Source organism: Phocoena phocoena, chromosome 13 (assembly GCF_963924675.1).
Source record: "Phocoena phocoena chromosome 13, mPhoPho1.1, whole genome shotgun sequence".
Taxonomy (NCBI): Eukaryota; Metazoa; Chordata; class Mammalia; order Artiodactyla; family Phocoenidae; genus Phocoena; species Phocoena phocoena.
This window is the reverse complement of record NC_089231.1, coordinates 43,516,530-43,529,240: the sequence shown is the minus strand read 5'-3', so window position 1 is coordinate 43,529,240 and position 12,711 is coordinate 43,516,530. Positions and strand designations below refer to the sequence as shown.

The 12,711-nt window shown below is 40.7% G+C and overlaps 1 non-coding gene across 1 annotated transcript; it reads right to left on the bottom strand.

Annotated features, from left to right (window-relative positions):
- Positions 1-8,548: 8,548 nt before the first annotated feature.
- LOC136133346 (U6 spliceosomal RNA) lies at positions 8,549-8,655 on the bottom strand. The gene has a single exon (XR_010656496.1). It is a non-coding gene; the product is annotated as a U6 spliceosomal RNA (small nuclear RNA).
- Positions 8,656-12,711: the final 4,056 nt, after the last annotated feature.

The following is a 12,711-nucleotide window of genomic DNA, read 5'->3' as shown; positions in this document are numbered from 1 at the left end:
CACCACCAGGGAAGCCCTCCTTTTACATATTTTTTTCACCCAAGTTTCTAAAACGTATATTTAGAAATTGGATTGGGAATCTACAGTGAAGATAGTTCCAGGTCAGATCTAAAAGATCCTGGCTCTAATGATGTTACTTTATTACTTTTACTGGGTGCTAAGTGTCCTTTGTTTTCAAGCGAGCTTACAACAGTTACTGAACACGTTTAACATGTAATTAGTACCTTCAAGTAACATTGAAATTATTTTAAAAAGTCACTAAGAGATTCATCCTTTTATTATTCAACTGCAAAAAATAAATCTGTATAATGATCAGAAATTAAAATGTACAATTCCTTTTCTTCTGTAAATAGGTGTTATTGTGAGAAATAAAGAATGGCAGGACCATTGCTTTCATTAAAATATCTACTGTGTCTGTTCTTAAACATGGTTCTTGATAATTTTTTACATCTAATACCCTTTTATGCTTTTAAACCTCATATGTTGTTTAAATTGTCATCATTCAGCAATATCTATCATGAAAATATACTTTCACTTAGGCCAGTAGTTCTCAAAAGGGAGCAATTTTGCCTCCTAGGGGACACTTGACAATGTCAAGACATTTGGGGTTGTCATAACTGTGATGTGCTATTGCCCAGGATGTGGATCAAAGCCAGGAATGCTACTCAACATTCTACAATGCACAGGACAGCCCCTCACAGCAAAGAATTACTCTTCCTGTCAATAGTGATGAGGTTTAGAAACCCCGGTTTGAGTCAAGGTAAAGCTGAGCATCATGGAGTTATTATTGGCTCTGCTTCCAAGGGACTGCATTGAAATTTAAAGGCAAGATGAAGATGAATTTTGTATCTCTTATCCCTGCTAAATACATACTAAGTTTGGGGTGGCTATAGCTGTCATCTGTACCCCAGTTCAGAATATACTAAAACATAGGAAAGTTTTTTTGGATTTTTTCACAAGAGGAACAGGCCAGAACACAGGTCTTAATAGCATGACCTCTGATGACTGGTTGCTGAGTGACATCCTAAAAGATACCGGGAACCCAGAATGGTTTGGGAAGACTTACTTTCATCACTTAGGTTAGAGTTATTGAAGTAAATACGGTAAAATGGGACTTCCCCGGTGGCACAGTGGCTACGACTCCATACGCCCAATGCAGGGGACCCAAGTTTGATCCCTGGTCAGGGAACTAGATCTCACACGCATGCCACAATTAAGGAGCCCTAGTGCTGCAACTAAGGAGATGGCGAGCCACAACTAGGACCTTGCGCAAACAAATAAATAAAAATAAATAAGGTAAATATATAACAGAGGGACACCTATGTCTGAAATCCTTGGGGCTAAGAAATATTTAAGCTTTTATCTTATGTCTAGAAAAATCATCTGGCATTTTATTTTAACTTTTTTTTTTTGCGGTACGCGGGCCTCTCACTGCCGTGGCCTCTCCCGTTGCGGAGCACAGGCTCCGGGCGCGCAGGCTCAGCGGCCATGGCTCACGGGCCTAGCTGCTCCGCGGCATGTGGGATCTTCCCGGACCGGGGCACGAACCCGTGTCCCCTGCATCGGCAGGCAGACTCTCAACCACTGCGCCAACAGGGAAGCCCTCATCTAGTATTTTAATCCTTCAGGCTTCAGAGAAGACCGTACACGGGTCTTGATTAGGGCTAATCATTGCCCCAAAGCAGCCATTTAAAAGGCCCATGGAACTTACCTGGTGGTCCAGTGGTGAAGAATCTGCCTTCCAATGCAGGGGACATCCGTTCCTTCCCTCTTCAGGAAACCAAGATCCCCCATGCTGTGGGGCATCTAAGCCCGTGCTTAGCCCAAAACTACTGAGCTCGTAAGCCTCAGCGAGAGAGCACACGTGCTGCAACTATAGAGCCCATGCACTCTGGAGCCCAGCGCTGCAACTAGAGAGAGAAGACGCGCATGCCACAACTAGAGAGAGAAAACCCGCATGCCACAATTAGAGAGAAGCCCGCGTGAGGCAATGAAGAGACCGCACGCCACAATGAAAGATCCTGCATGCCTCTATGAAGATCCCATGTGCTGCTGCAACTAACACAGCACAGCCAAAAAATAAAATAAATTAATTAAATGTTTAAATAAATAAATAAAAATAAAAGGCCCAGTGGGGACTTCCCTGGTTGTCCAGTGGTTAAGACTCCATGCTTCCATTGCAGGGGGCATGGGTTCGATCCCTGGTCAGGGAACTAAGATCCTGTATGCCATGTGGTACCGCCAAAAAAAAAAAAAAAAAAAAGGGCCCAGTGAAGGTGAAACAGAGATTCGTCAAGATAGATTAGGTCATGCTTCGATTACAAACAACGCCCAAATCTCAGCACTCACCCAACGTCTACTGTGGATCTTGGCTCTTCTCCAGGCAGCTGTTCTCCAACCTCAGAATTCTGCCTTACTTTGATCTCATAGCATTTGTATATGACCATGTGCCACTCCAGCCACCCCTCACCACAACGGACTGGAGAATAGGTTACAGAGGTCATTTCCACTCACATTTCATTGGCCAAGGAAAGTAATGGCCACATGTAATTTCAAGGCATTGGAGAAGTGCAATTTCAGGTAGAAGAGAACTGGATATTGGGATATGAAGAGCTGACAGAGAAGCAGAGGTCCATAGGGGGAAAATCTTAAAAACAGCTTTGAAAAGGAGGGGTGAAAGTCAAAATGAGACTGGGTTTTTAAAAACAGGAAATAATATTCTTTTTTGCCATGGTAATTTTTTCATCAATTTTATTCACAATTGGGGATCTGTTTACCAAATGAAAAACCTGTCCATTTCTCAAACATAAGACAATAATTTCTTTTTTGAATCATTTTTCTTATTTATTAAAAGAAACACCAAGTGCATTCTCAGTCTTTACCACTGTATTTTCTCAGTATACTTGTGTACCTTCATCAGAATCACTTGGGTTACTTGGTATAACTGCATTTTTCTCAGCCCTCCCCAGATGTACAGAATTAGAATGTCTGAAATTCTGATGGATTCATCAGCAAGTCATCAAAATACATTCAGATCTATTAATTTCTCACTATCTCCACGATTACATTTTAATCTAAACCATCATCATCTGTTTCCTGGATCCCTGTAGTAAACGTCCGGTTGGCCTCCCTCCACTTATGGCAGTATGGACCATTATCCATAGAGCAGTCAGAGAGATCTTCAAAAGCATAAATCTGATCATGCTCCCACCCCCTTCCCACTGCTTAAAATGCACCAAGGGCTTCCCATTGTTACTTGAATAAAATCTAAATGCCTTTCCATTCCCTTCCAAAGTTCCTCATGATCTGGCCTCTGCCTATCTCTCCAATTTCATCTCTACTCTCTTCTTTAATCCCTACATTTCAGCCACACTCGTCTTTAGGTTAAGCACACCAAAATTAGTGGTTCCTGCACCTTGGCACTTTCTATTCCTTCTGTTTGAAAAGCCCTTTCCCAGAGTTTGACATGGCTGCCTTCTAATCTTTAACTCCCAGATCAAATGTCATCTTCTCATAAAGGATTTTTCTCATAATTCTAGCCAAAGTCATTTCCCCCTTTTGTCTATTATCCTATTATAGTTTCTTCTTAACTGCTATTAGAATTTGAAATTAGCTTACATGTTTATTTTCATTTTTATTGAGTGTCTCCCCTCTCTAGAATGTAAATTCTTTGAGTGCAGGTATACACCACTAATCTACCCAACATCTTAATGTGCATCTTAAGACAAAATCAAAAACAGTGGCACATGGTAAGTACTTAGTAAATATTTCTGCTAATCTATTATTATAGTTATGATGATATAAAAACATAATGTTTTTATCACATGGAGTTCACAAGAGTGATAAAATATATTAAAACCCTGGTAATCTAGCTCAAAGTCTTCATGAAACCAAGAAGTGTAAATTAATTCGTTAGTAAGAATACCTCAATATTTTTTTATAGTCAGCTTAGCAGACTATAAAAAAATACCATAGGCTGATAAAAAAAGATTGAAATAATGCCATTTGCAGCAACATGGATGGACCTAGAGATTATCATGCTAAGTGAAGTCAGACAGAGAAAGACAAGTACCATATGATATCACTTATATGTGGAATCTAAAATATGACACAAATGAACTTATTTACAAAACAGAAATAGATTCACAGACATAGAAAACAAACTTAAAGTTGCCAAAGGGGAAAGCGGGTGGAGGAGGGATAAATTTGGAGTTCGGGATTAGCAGATACAAACTATTATATATAAAATAGAGAAACAACAAGGTCCTACTGTATAGCACAGGGAAATACATTCAATATCCTATAAGCCATAATGGAAAAGTATATATATATATATATATATATATATAGCTGAATCAGTTTGCTGTACACCAGAAACTAACAACATTGTAAATCAACTATACTTCAATTAAAAAAAAAATACCATATGGGAGTTCCCTGGTGGTCCAGTGGCTAGGACTCCCAAGCTTTCACTGCTGAGAGTGTGGTTCAATCCCTGCTCAGGGAACTAAGATCCCACAAGCCGCAGGATGTGGCCAAAAAAGAAAAGAAACAAAAAAAATACCATAGACTGGGTGGCTTAAACAATAGACATTTATTTCTCACAGTTCTGGAGGCTGGGAAGTCCAAAATCTAGGTGTCAGCAGATTTTGTTATGGGTGAGGGCCCTCTTTCTGACTTGTTGATGGCCACCTTCTTGCTGAATCCTCATGGCAGAGACGGTGAGCTCTGGTCTCTTCCTCTTCTTATAACAGTACTAATCTGCTCAGGACCCCATCTAAACCTAATTACCCTCAAAGATCCACCTCCAAATACCATCACATAAGGGGTCAGGGCTTCAGCATGAATTTCTGGGGACACAAACATTCAGCCCATAACAATAAGTATTCAATAATATAAATATAAATAAGAATAGAGAGAAATAGCTAGTAAAACACACATATAAAACATGCAAATACAGTAATTAAAGCTATTAATTTGAACTCTATAGTGATGTATTATTTTTCTATCTTAACACAATGTCTGACATAGTGTAAGCTCTCAGTAAATATTTTTTGAATCAGTCTATTAGCAAATTTCTCAACTGATGGTCCCCCATGCAAAGAAGATGTGGAGGAACTGGCACACTGGGATGGTGTTAGTGGTAGAATTTACACATTACAAAGCAATTTGGTAGTGGCATCTTACCGCTCCTTATAATAAATTTCATAATTTCTCTGAGAAGACTTCTTTGAGCTATCCAAGCAGAGTCAATCACACCATCCTTTATATCACTAGACCACACTATCTCTGGACCACACCTCCATTGCTATAGATACCACATTATATTTCTTTGTTTATATGACTGATACTCATGAGATTGGGCATTCCTTAAGGGCGAGGGTTACATTTACAGGACCTTACTAGAAACTCAGTACATGTGTCTTAGTTTGCTAGGGCTGTCATAACATAACACCATACACTGGGTGGCTTAGACAGAAATTTATTTTCTCACAGTTCTGGAGGCTGGAAAGTCTGCCATCAAGGACCTTCAGGGTTCAGTTTCTGGTGACAGCTCTCTTCCTGGCTTACAGACAGTCACATTCTCACTGTGTCCTCACATGGCAGAGAGAGTGAGCAAGAGATCAAGCATTCTAGTGTCTCTTCTTATAAAGGCACCAATCCCGTCATGAGAGCACCACCTTCATGACCTCATCTAACCCTCATTACCTCCAAAATGTCCTGTCTACAAATACCATTACATTGGGGATTAGGGTTTCAACATATGCATTTGAGCGGGACAGAAAATCAGACCATAACAATATGTTTGTTGAACGGAAAAATGAGTGGTTGACAAGTGGATCAGAACACTCATGTTAGCTCCTCAGTATATCCTTTCCTCACTAATAAAGTCTATATGGGGAGCAAAATTATAGTAAAAAGAGCAACTTTATGTCTGAATTTGCTCGTTACTATTTCCCCAGAACTTAGCACAGTGCATCTATGGGCACTCAATAAATATGAATAAATTAGTGAATAAATTGTAGTTTGAGAAACATAGGCAAGATGTTCTTAACAAATAAAGTCTTCAAGCCAGATGCAGCTCTTCTTTTTAGAGATAGACTTGTCAAGTGAGCCAAACTACTAGGCAGCTTCTCTCCTAGACAGAGTTTTAAAGCAGTGAGCAGTCCAGTAACATAGCTCCTACAGGACAAGCAGTATTATTTCACGTTCATTCGGTGATATTAGAGGTATTGCACTAATTCTGAAGGACAACTGTACATTATATTTTACAGTTGCTGAGTTTAACTTGCTCCAGATTATACAGTGTAGTAATTTGCTGCAGAGTTACTGTAGACAACTAAATAAAACCCAGGTAATCAGATAAAATGAAGGAAATGTTTAGTTCTTATATCTACTATATTTTGATATGCCTCTAAATGTATTTCACCTTGTCCCCTTGACACATCCTTAATACATGCAAGAAGGTCAAAGTCTTATATATAAAACCATACTATGCTTTGACAGTATTTCAAGAGCGTGCTCTCCAGAACTTTCAGTCTCAAGGCTTTTTGATTTTAAAACTACCTTAGGGGGATTCCCTAGCGGTTCAGTGGTTAAGACTCTGCACTTCCGTTGCAGGGGGCACGGGTTCAATCCCTGGTTGGGGAATTAAGAAACTGCAAGCCACGTGGCACGGCCAAAAATTTGTAACGAAATTTTTTTTCCTAAAGAAAATAGAATGGTTGTTGCCAGGGGGCAGAGGGAGGGTGAAAAGAGGAATTATTCAATGGATATAGAGTTTCAGTTTTGCAAGATGAAAAAGTTCTAGAGACCTGTTGCACAGCATAACAAGGTACATATAGTTAACACTACTGAATCGTACAGTTAAAAAATGGTTAAAATGGAAAATTTTTTTAAAAATTATTTTATTTATTTATTTTTGGCTGCATAGGGTCTTCGTTGCTGCACGCGGGCTTTCTCTAGTTGCGGCAAGTGGGGGCTACTCTTCGTTGCACTGCAGTCTTCTCATTGTGGTGGCTTCTCTTGTTGTGGAGCATGGGCTCTAGGCACGTGGGTTTCAGTAGTTGTAGCACACGGGCTCGGTAGCTGTGGTGCACGGGCTTAGTTGCTCCATGGCACGTGGGATCTTCCTGGAGCAGGTCTCAAACCCATGTCTCCTGCATTGGCAGGCGGATTCTTACCCACTGCGCCACCAGGGAAGCCCAAAATGGAAAATTTTATGCTTCTTTTCTTTAACCACAGTAAACAAACAAACAAACAAAATTGGTATGTGGGTAAACCAAATACCAATTTATATGCCAAATATATAGTTCCATGTCTCCCAGTTTGGGAAATTACAATTGTTGGTGAAATTTAGGAAAGAAGTATCATGTCACTGGTGAAGCCCTTGAGGTTTCAAAAATAAAGTATGTAAGTATAGAGACTGAACAATGCTTCTCCCTGTTGCTTTTGTTTCCCCACCCCCAGGTCTCTCTCCAGACTTCTGATGAATCTTAGAGCACACAGCTTTGTTTGTTTTTTCCCCCATTTGCAGTTGTACATTCTCTTAGATATTTACTGATTTGAGTTGCCAGTCTGAGTTAGCATCACTTCTTTATAGGAATATTGATGGAACTCTTAAGATGAGACGGCAGTTCTTGTTTTTGTTATGGGTACTGTTGAAACCGAGCAGGATCCTGTGGGACCCTCCCAGGTACAATAGCCTTTCTGTGTCTCCCCATTTCTTGTTTGTAGGAAAAAGACTTCAGCCTCTTAGACCTGCTTTGAGTTCCAAAGGGCAGATTCAAACTGTTACTAATCAGGGAAATGAGGGAATGCAGAAACAAAGGAAAAGCAGTCAGAAAGAATAGTGCAGCGATGGGGCAGAGTTCTGGTTCCTCCTAGGGGGGGATATGCATAGCAGTCTGGTATATATCTCTGAGCTCTTCTACAGAAACTAAGGCCCCCATTCAGTGTGGAGGATGGTAACTTCAGGCTGGGCACAAGCATGTGGACACCAGAATGACTGGAGCCAGAAGGTTGATAATTGGGATTCCTGGAACGCCACCCTGTTACCTTACCACCAACCAATCAGAAGAAAGTCATACACCCTGCAGCCCTCCCCCCAAATTTTGCCAATAAAAACTCTTCCCTGAAAACCATAAGGGAGTTTGGGCTTTTTGAGCTCGAGCTGTCCGTCTCCTTGCTTGGCTCTGCAACAAACCTTTCTCTGCTCCAAACTCTGATGTTTTTGCTTGTTTGGTCTCACTGTGCACCAGGCACAGGAATTTGGGTTTGACAACACTGTTGTTGTTTTTCACACTAAATATCCTGAGCTTAAATAATTTCGCCTTTGGGGACCGCCAGGAGGGAAGAGTTTGCCTGAAGCAAACTAGAGGACAGACTTCCAGCAAGTTCCAACAGCATGGCACCACAGTGACTTCTCTGCCATCCTGCGAGCCACAGCTGGGCCCTTCTCCAGCAAGGTCTGGAAAAAGGTCTGGGGGTGGAGGTAGAGTCCTTCTTTGGGTACTCTATCTCAACCCTGTATTATTATTTTTTTCTTTTAAATGCGGAATGCATCATGAATTCGAGTGTCATCCTTGCACAGGGGCCATGCTAATCTTCTCTGTATTGTTCTGATTTTAGTACATGTGCTGCTGAAGCGAGCACTCAACTGTATATTCTTTAGAGTTCTCTGTTTTTACTTTAATTTTTGTTGGAGTATATTTGATTTAGCATGTGGTGTTAGTTTCAGGGGTACAGTAAAGAGAATCAGTTATACATATACATATGTTCACTCTTTTTTAGCTTCTTTTCCCATATAGACCATTACAGAGTATTGAGTAGAGTTCCCTGTGCTATACAGTAGGTCCTTATTAGTTTTCTATTTTACCTATAGTAGTGTGTATATGTCAATCCCGATCTCCCAATTTATCCCCTCCCCCTTTACTTCTCATGTTAATCCCCTAGTAGAGTTAAAAATTCTTCATATTAAACTTTCTCTGTTCAAATAATTGTTGGTTCAAATCTCTTTCCTGATTGGACCCAGACTGAAAATCAGATACTGTTACATTTTCCTGAGTACCTTCAATAAAGTACAACAAGAAATTTGCATGCTCTCATTGAGACTTTCCTGGATGCAGGTAGAGAAAAAGAAGAATTGGAAAGTGAGAATGCTGAGGTCCAACTCAAGAAAGTAATCATCTGCTGGACCAAAGTGAAGAGCTCGAGTTCCCTGATTCACTTCCCTTTCTGTGCATAAGATTACAGCGTTGACTGAGAAAGGGTGAGATCCTGGCCACGGGGGAGGAATGAATGGAGGATTTGGGGTACCCTGCCTTGCTGAGCTGTACCACAGTGCCACACACTGGCTCCCCTCCTGGCAAACAGGATGGCAATGCCATGGCAAAGCATATTGGACTGGAATTCAGTCTGGGGGGTAGAGTGATATTCTAGAAGACAGAGAGCAAGAGTTCTCTGCCAGCCCAGCCAGTTTCTCCATCTACACTGTCCTAAGACAAAGTTTGTCAAACAGAGTGCCCTGGATATGTGTTATCCCCAAAGTTGCTGCTAACAAATAGAAAATCTGAGGGTCGCCCAGTCTTGTCTTCAATTTAGCAGCCCCATGACCTGACATATTTTTTGGTGTTTACTGTGAGGAAGTTCCCCTAAAATGAAACTGATAAACAGATGACTGCAGTTTTATCAGAAATGTAGCACCAGCAGAAACCCAACCTGTGACAGGCCTGTGATTCATTAAAATCAACAGGGCAGCATTTACCAAAATTCATCAAAGTAGGTACATTTTATCATACATAAATAATACTTCAATAAAGCTGATTTTTAAAAATAAATAAAAATAAAATCAATAAGGCAGAATGTCCTAATTCCTTAGAGTCTCAAGAAGAGTCTCATTTTGGTACCCCAATACCTTTAACAAAAAAATGAATTGCAAATGAGATAGACGCCTTCCTTCTCCTTAGACAGGCTAGTCTATGCTAATGTCCTTTTAGGTGTTCCCCTGGCAACAGTAATTATCCCAGCAGGTAATATCAGAGAGCCAGATTCATTGACAACGGGATTCTCACCACTCTCAAGTCAACCATGAGACTCAGTTGTTCTCTGCTTTGCTTCATTAACTCTGTCCAACAGCAGACGGTACATATTCTATGGTTCCTTCTCCTTTCTCCACGTTCTAAATGGAAATTCTTATTGTAGTTGTATTTGTTTTGCATTGTGGCACATGAGAGGTGGTTGATAGGGATTACATTTATGATTTAGCCTAAGACTGCAGGATGGGACTTCCCTGGTGGTCCAGTGGGTAAGACTCCAAACTCCCAATGCAGGGGACCCAGGTTCGATCCCTGGTTGGGGAACTAGATCCCACGTGCATGCCTCAACTAAAACTTGGCACAACCTAAATAAATAAATATTTTTAAAAATTCATTACCGTATGCAGAGAGTGAGAAAGCAAATGTGGCAAAATATTAATTTTAAAAAAAACAACACTGCAGGATGATGAGATATTAAAACTGGACCAGGGGAATTCCGTGGCCATCCAGTGGTTGGGACTCTGAGCTTTCACTGCCAAGCGCACGAGTTCAATCCCTGGTGGAGGAACTAAAATCCCACAAGCCGTGGGGCACGGCCAAAACAAACAAACAAAAGCAAACAAACAAAACTGGACCAGATTAAGACTCAACTAAAGGAAGAAGTAAGAGATATTGCACTGGAAAATATAGTAGTCTTGTGACATTGCCTCTAGAAGCACAGCTGGAAGGGGCTTTACATTGTCTCCTTTTGAGGAAGTACAAATGCATATGTATTGAGGGGGAAATGGCTGGAATAATTAACTTTAAGAACAGAAAGAAGAGTGGTTATGTTCTGAACTGTTCTTCTAGTTCCCTAAAAATTAGGCTTTGTTTGCTTTTAAAAACTGGTGTGAAGCTTTTGCCTCCACTGTTATACTAGAACTAATCTTGTAATAGTTGCCTTTGTCCTGGCTGTGAGCCCAGAACCGAACAATGCACAGAAGATGTCAATAAATGTGTGAAGTAAATGAAAGCAAAAAAGGAAAAAGAAAAAGGGAAGAGGAGGAAGGGAGGAGGTGGGTAGGAGGACAAAGGACGGGGAGAGGAATCTTTTTCTTCTATAACTTTCTCCCAAACATCGTCAAAGAAAATTTGGAATGTGAGTTGATTTGTTGAAATCTCTTGCCATTTCTGGTCTAATCTATAGCTCTGCCTCTGAGGACAACATAGTCTATCCAGTGAAACAACTTTAGCTGCATTCAGAATATGTTTTTCACTGCTGGTTTGCTCTCTACAGATTGGCTTTCTACGCCTGGGGAAGGAAGGAGGTGGCTGCCCCACAGCTCCTGTTAACATACCTTCCAAGTTAATGTAAGCAGATAAATAAGGGCGTCTCCGGAGAAAGAGAACCAGGAACTGCTTTCTTGACATAAGAGAAGCCATTTTGGTCTCAGACATTTTGTGATCTGAGCCTGGCCACAAAGCTTGCCCTTGAACAGGTCTCAGTATTAATGATCATAAGGGAACAAAGGAATTCAGGAAGAGAGAAAAGCACAGTGATAAAACAGAGTCCTAGTTCCTCCTCAAGGGATATACATAATAATATATCTTTCAGTGCTGCAGGAACTAAGCACCCCCACCCTGCCCCGCCCTGACCAGGTGCAGGATGGAAGAAATGTGATGTTGACCCTCTTGACTTCAATCAACTAAATCTTGGACTCTGTCAACCTTTGCCCCAATTCTATGCTGAATTCTCCTCTGCTCAAGCCCCTTCACGAATATGCATGTACCCTTAGCTTAAAACTTCCCCAATTTTGCTGTTCAGGTAGACAGTGCTTTAGGAGAGATCCCTGGTGTTCTCCTTACTTGTTGCAAGTAATAAGTCCTTCCTTCTCCCAACCTTTGGCTTGGTTGTGTCTATTGGCTAGATATCCACCAAGAGGCGAACCCAGTTTTCAGGCAACATTAATGCACTTAATGGAGACTGACTAGAATATAGGGATCTCAATTCCATATTCTTGAAACTGTGACAGTCTCAAGTTGGGACTATACACACCTCTATGTTAATCGATTTGTAACATGGAGGTTTTACTTCACAGGATACATAGGCCCAATGGGGTTACTAATAGGAATATTATTTAAAACGACAGCTGTATAATAGTACATAAAAATGCTGCTGATATGGAATTAAATGTAAGGTAAATAGCATGAAAATGCATATTTATAATGACATTTATGAAGGAGTTGAAATTTAACTGTCCCAAACCAGGGTAGACTAAAAAGGTGAATTCCTTTATTTTCTATGTTTAATTAGATCTCACTTTTGAGTTTCCATTTGTGCTAATTTGCAGAGCTGTGAGGAGGGAATTTAAACTTGCAATGGAAAGTAACTCAGTCCCTTCTGTTCTGGGAAGTAGAACCACTTTTGCAGTGTTTTTTTCTCCTTTACCTTCCCCTTGTCCTTCTAAAGTGTTGATTCAGTTAGGAAATGGGTCAGGGTCCAGTCAGGAAACAAAGCTCTCAATAAGTAGTTCAAAAGAAAATGTTTAATACAGAAAATTAATTACAAAGATGTCAGAATTGCTGAAAGACCAAGTGTGATAGCAAGGCAAACACAGAAGCCACTGAGAAAAGGCAGGGACTGTCCAGCAGGAACCAGGATCATAGAAGGAAGGGTGGTCTCCCAGAAGCTGGA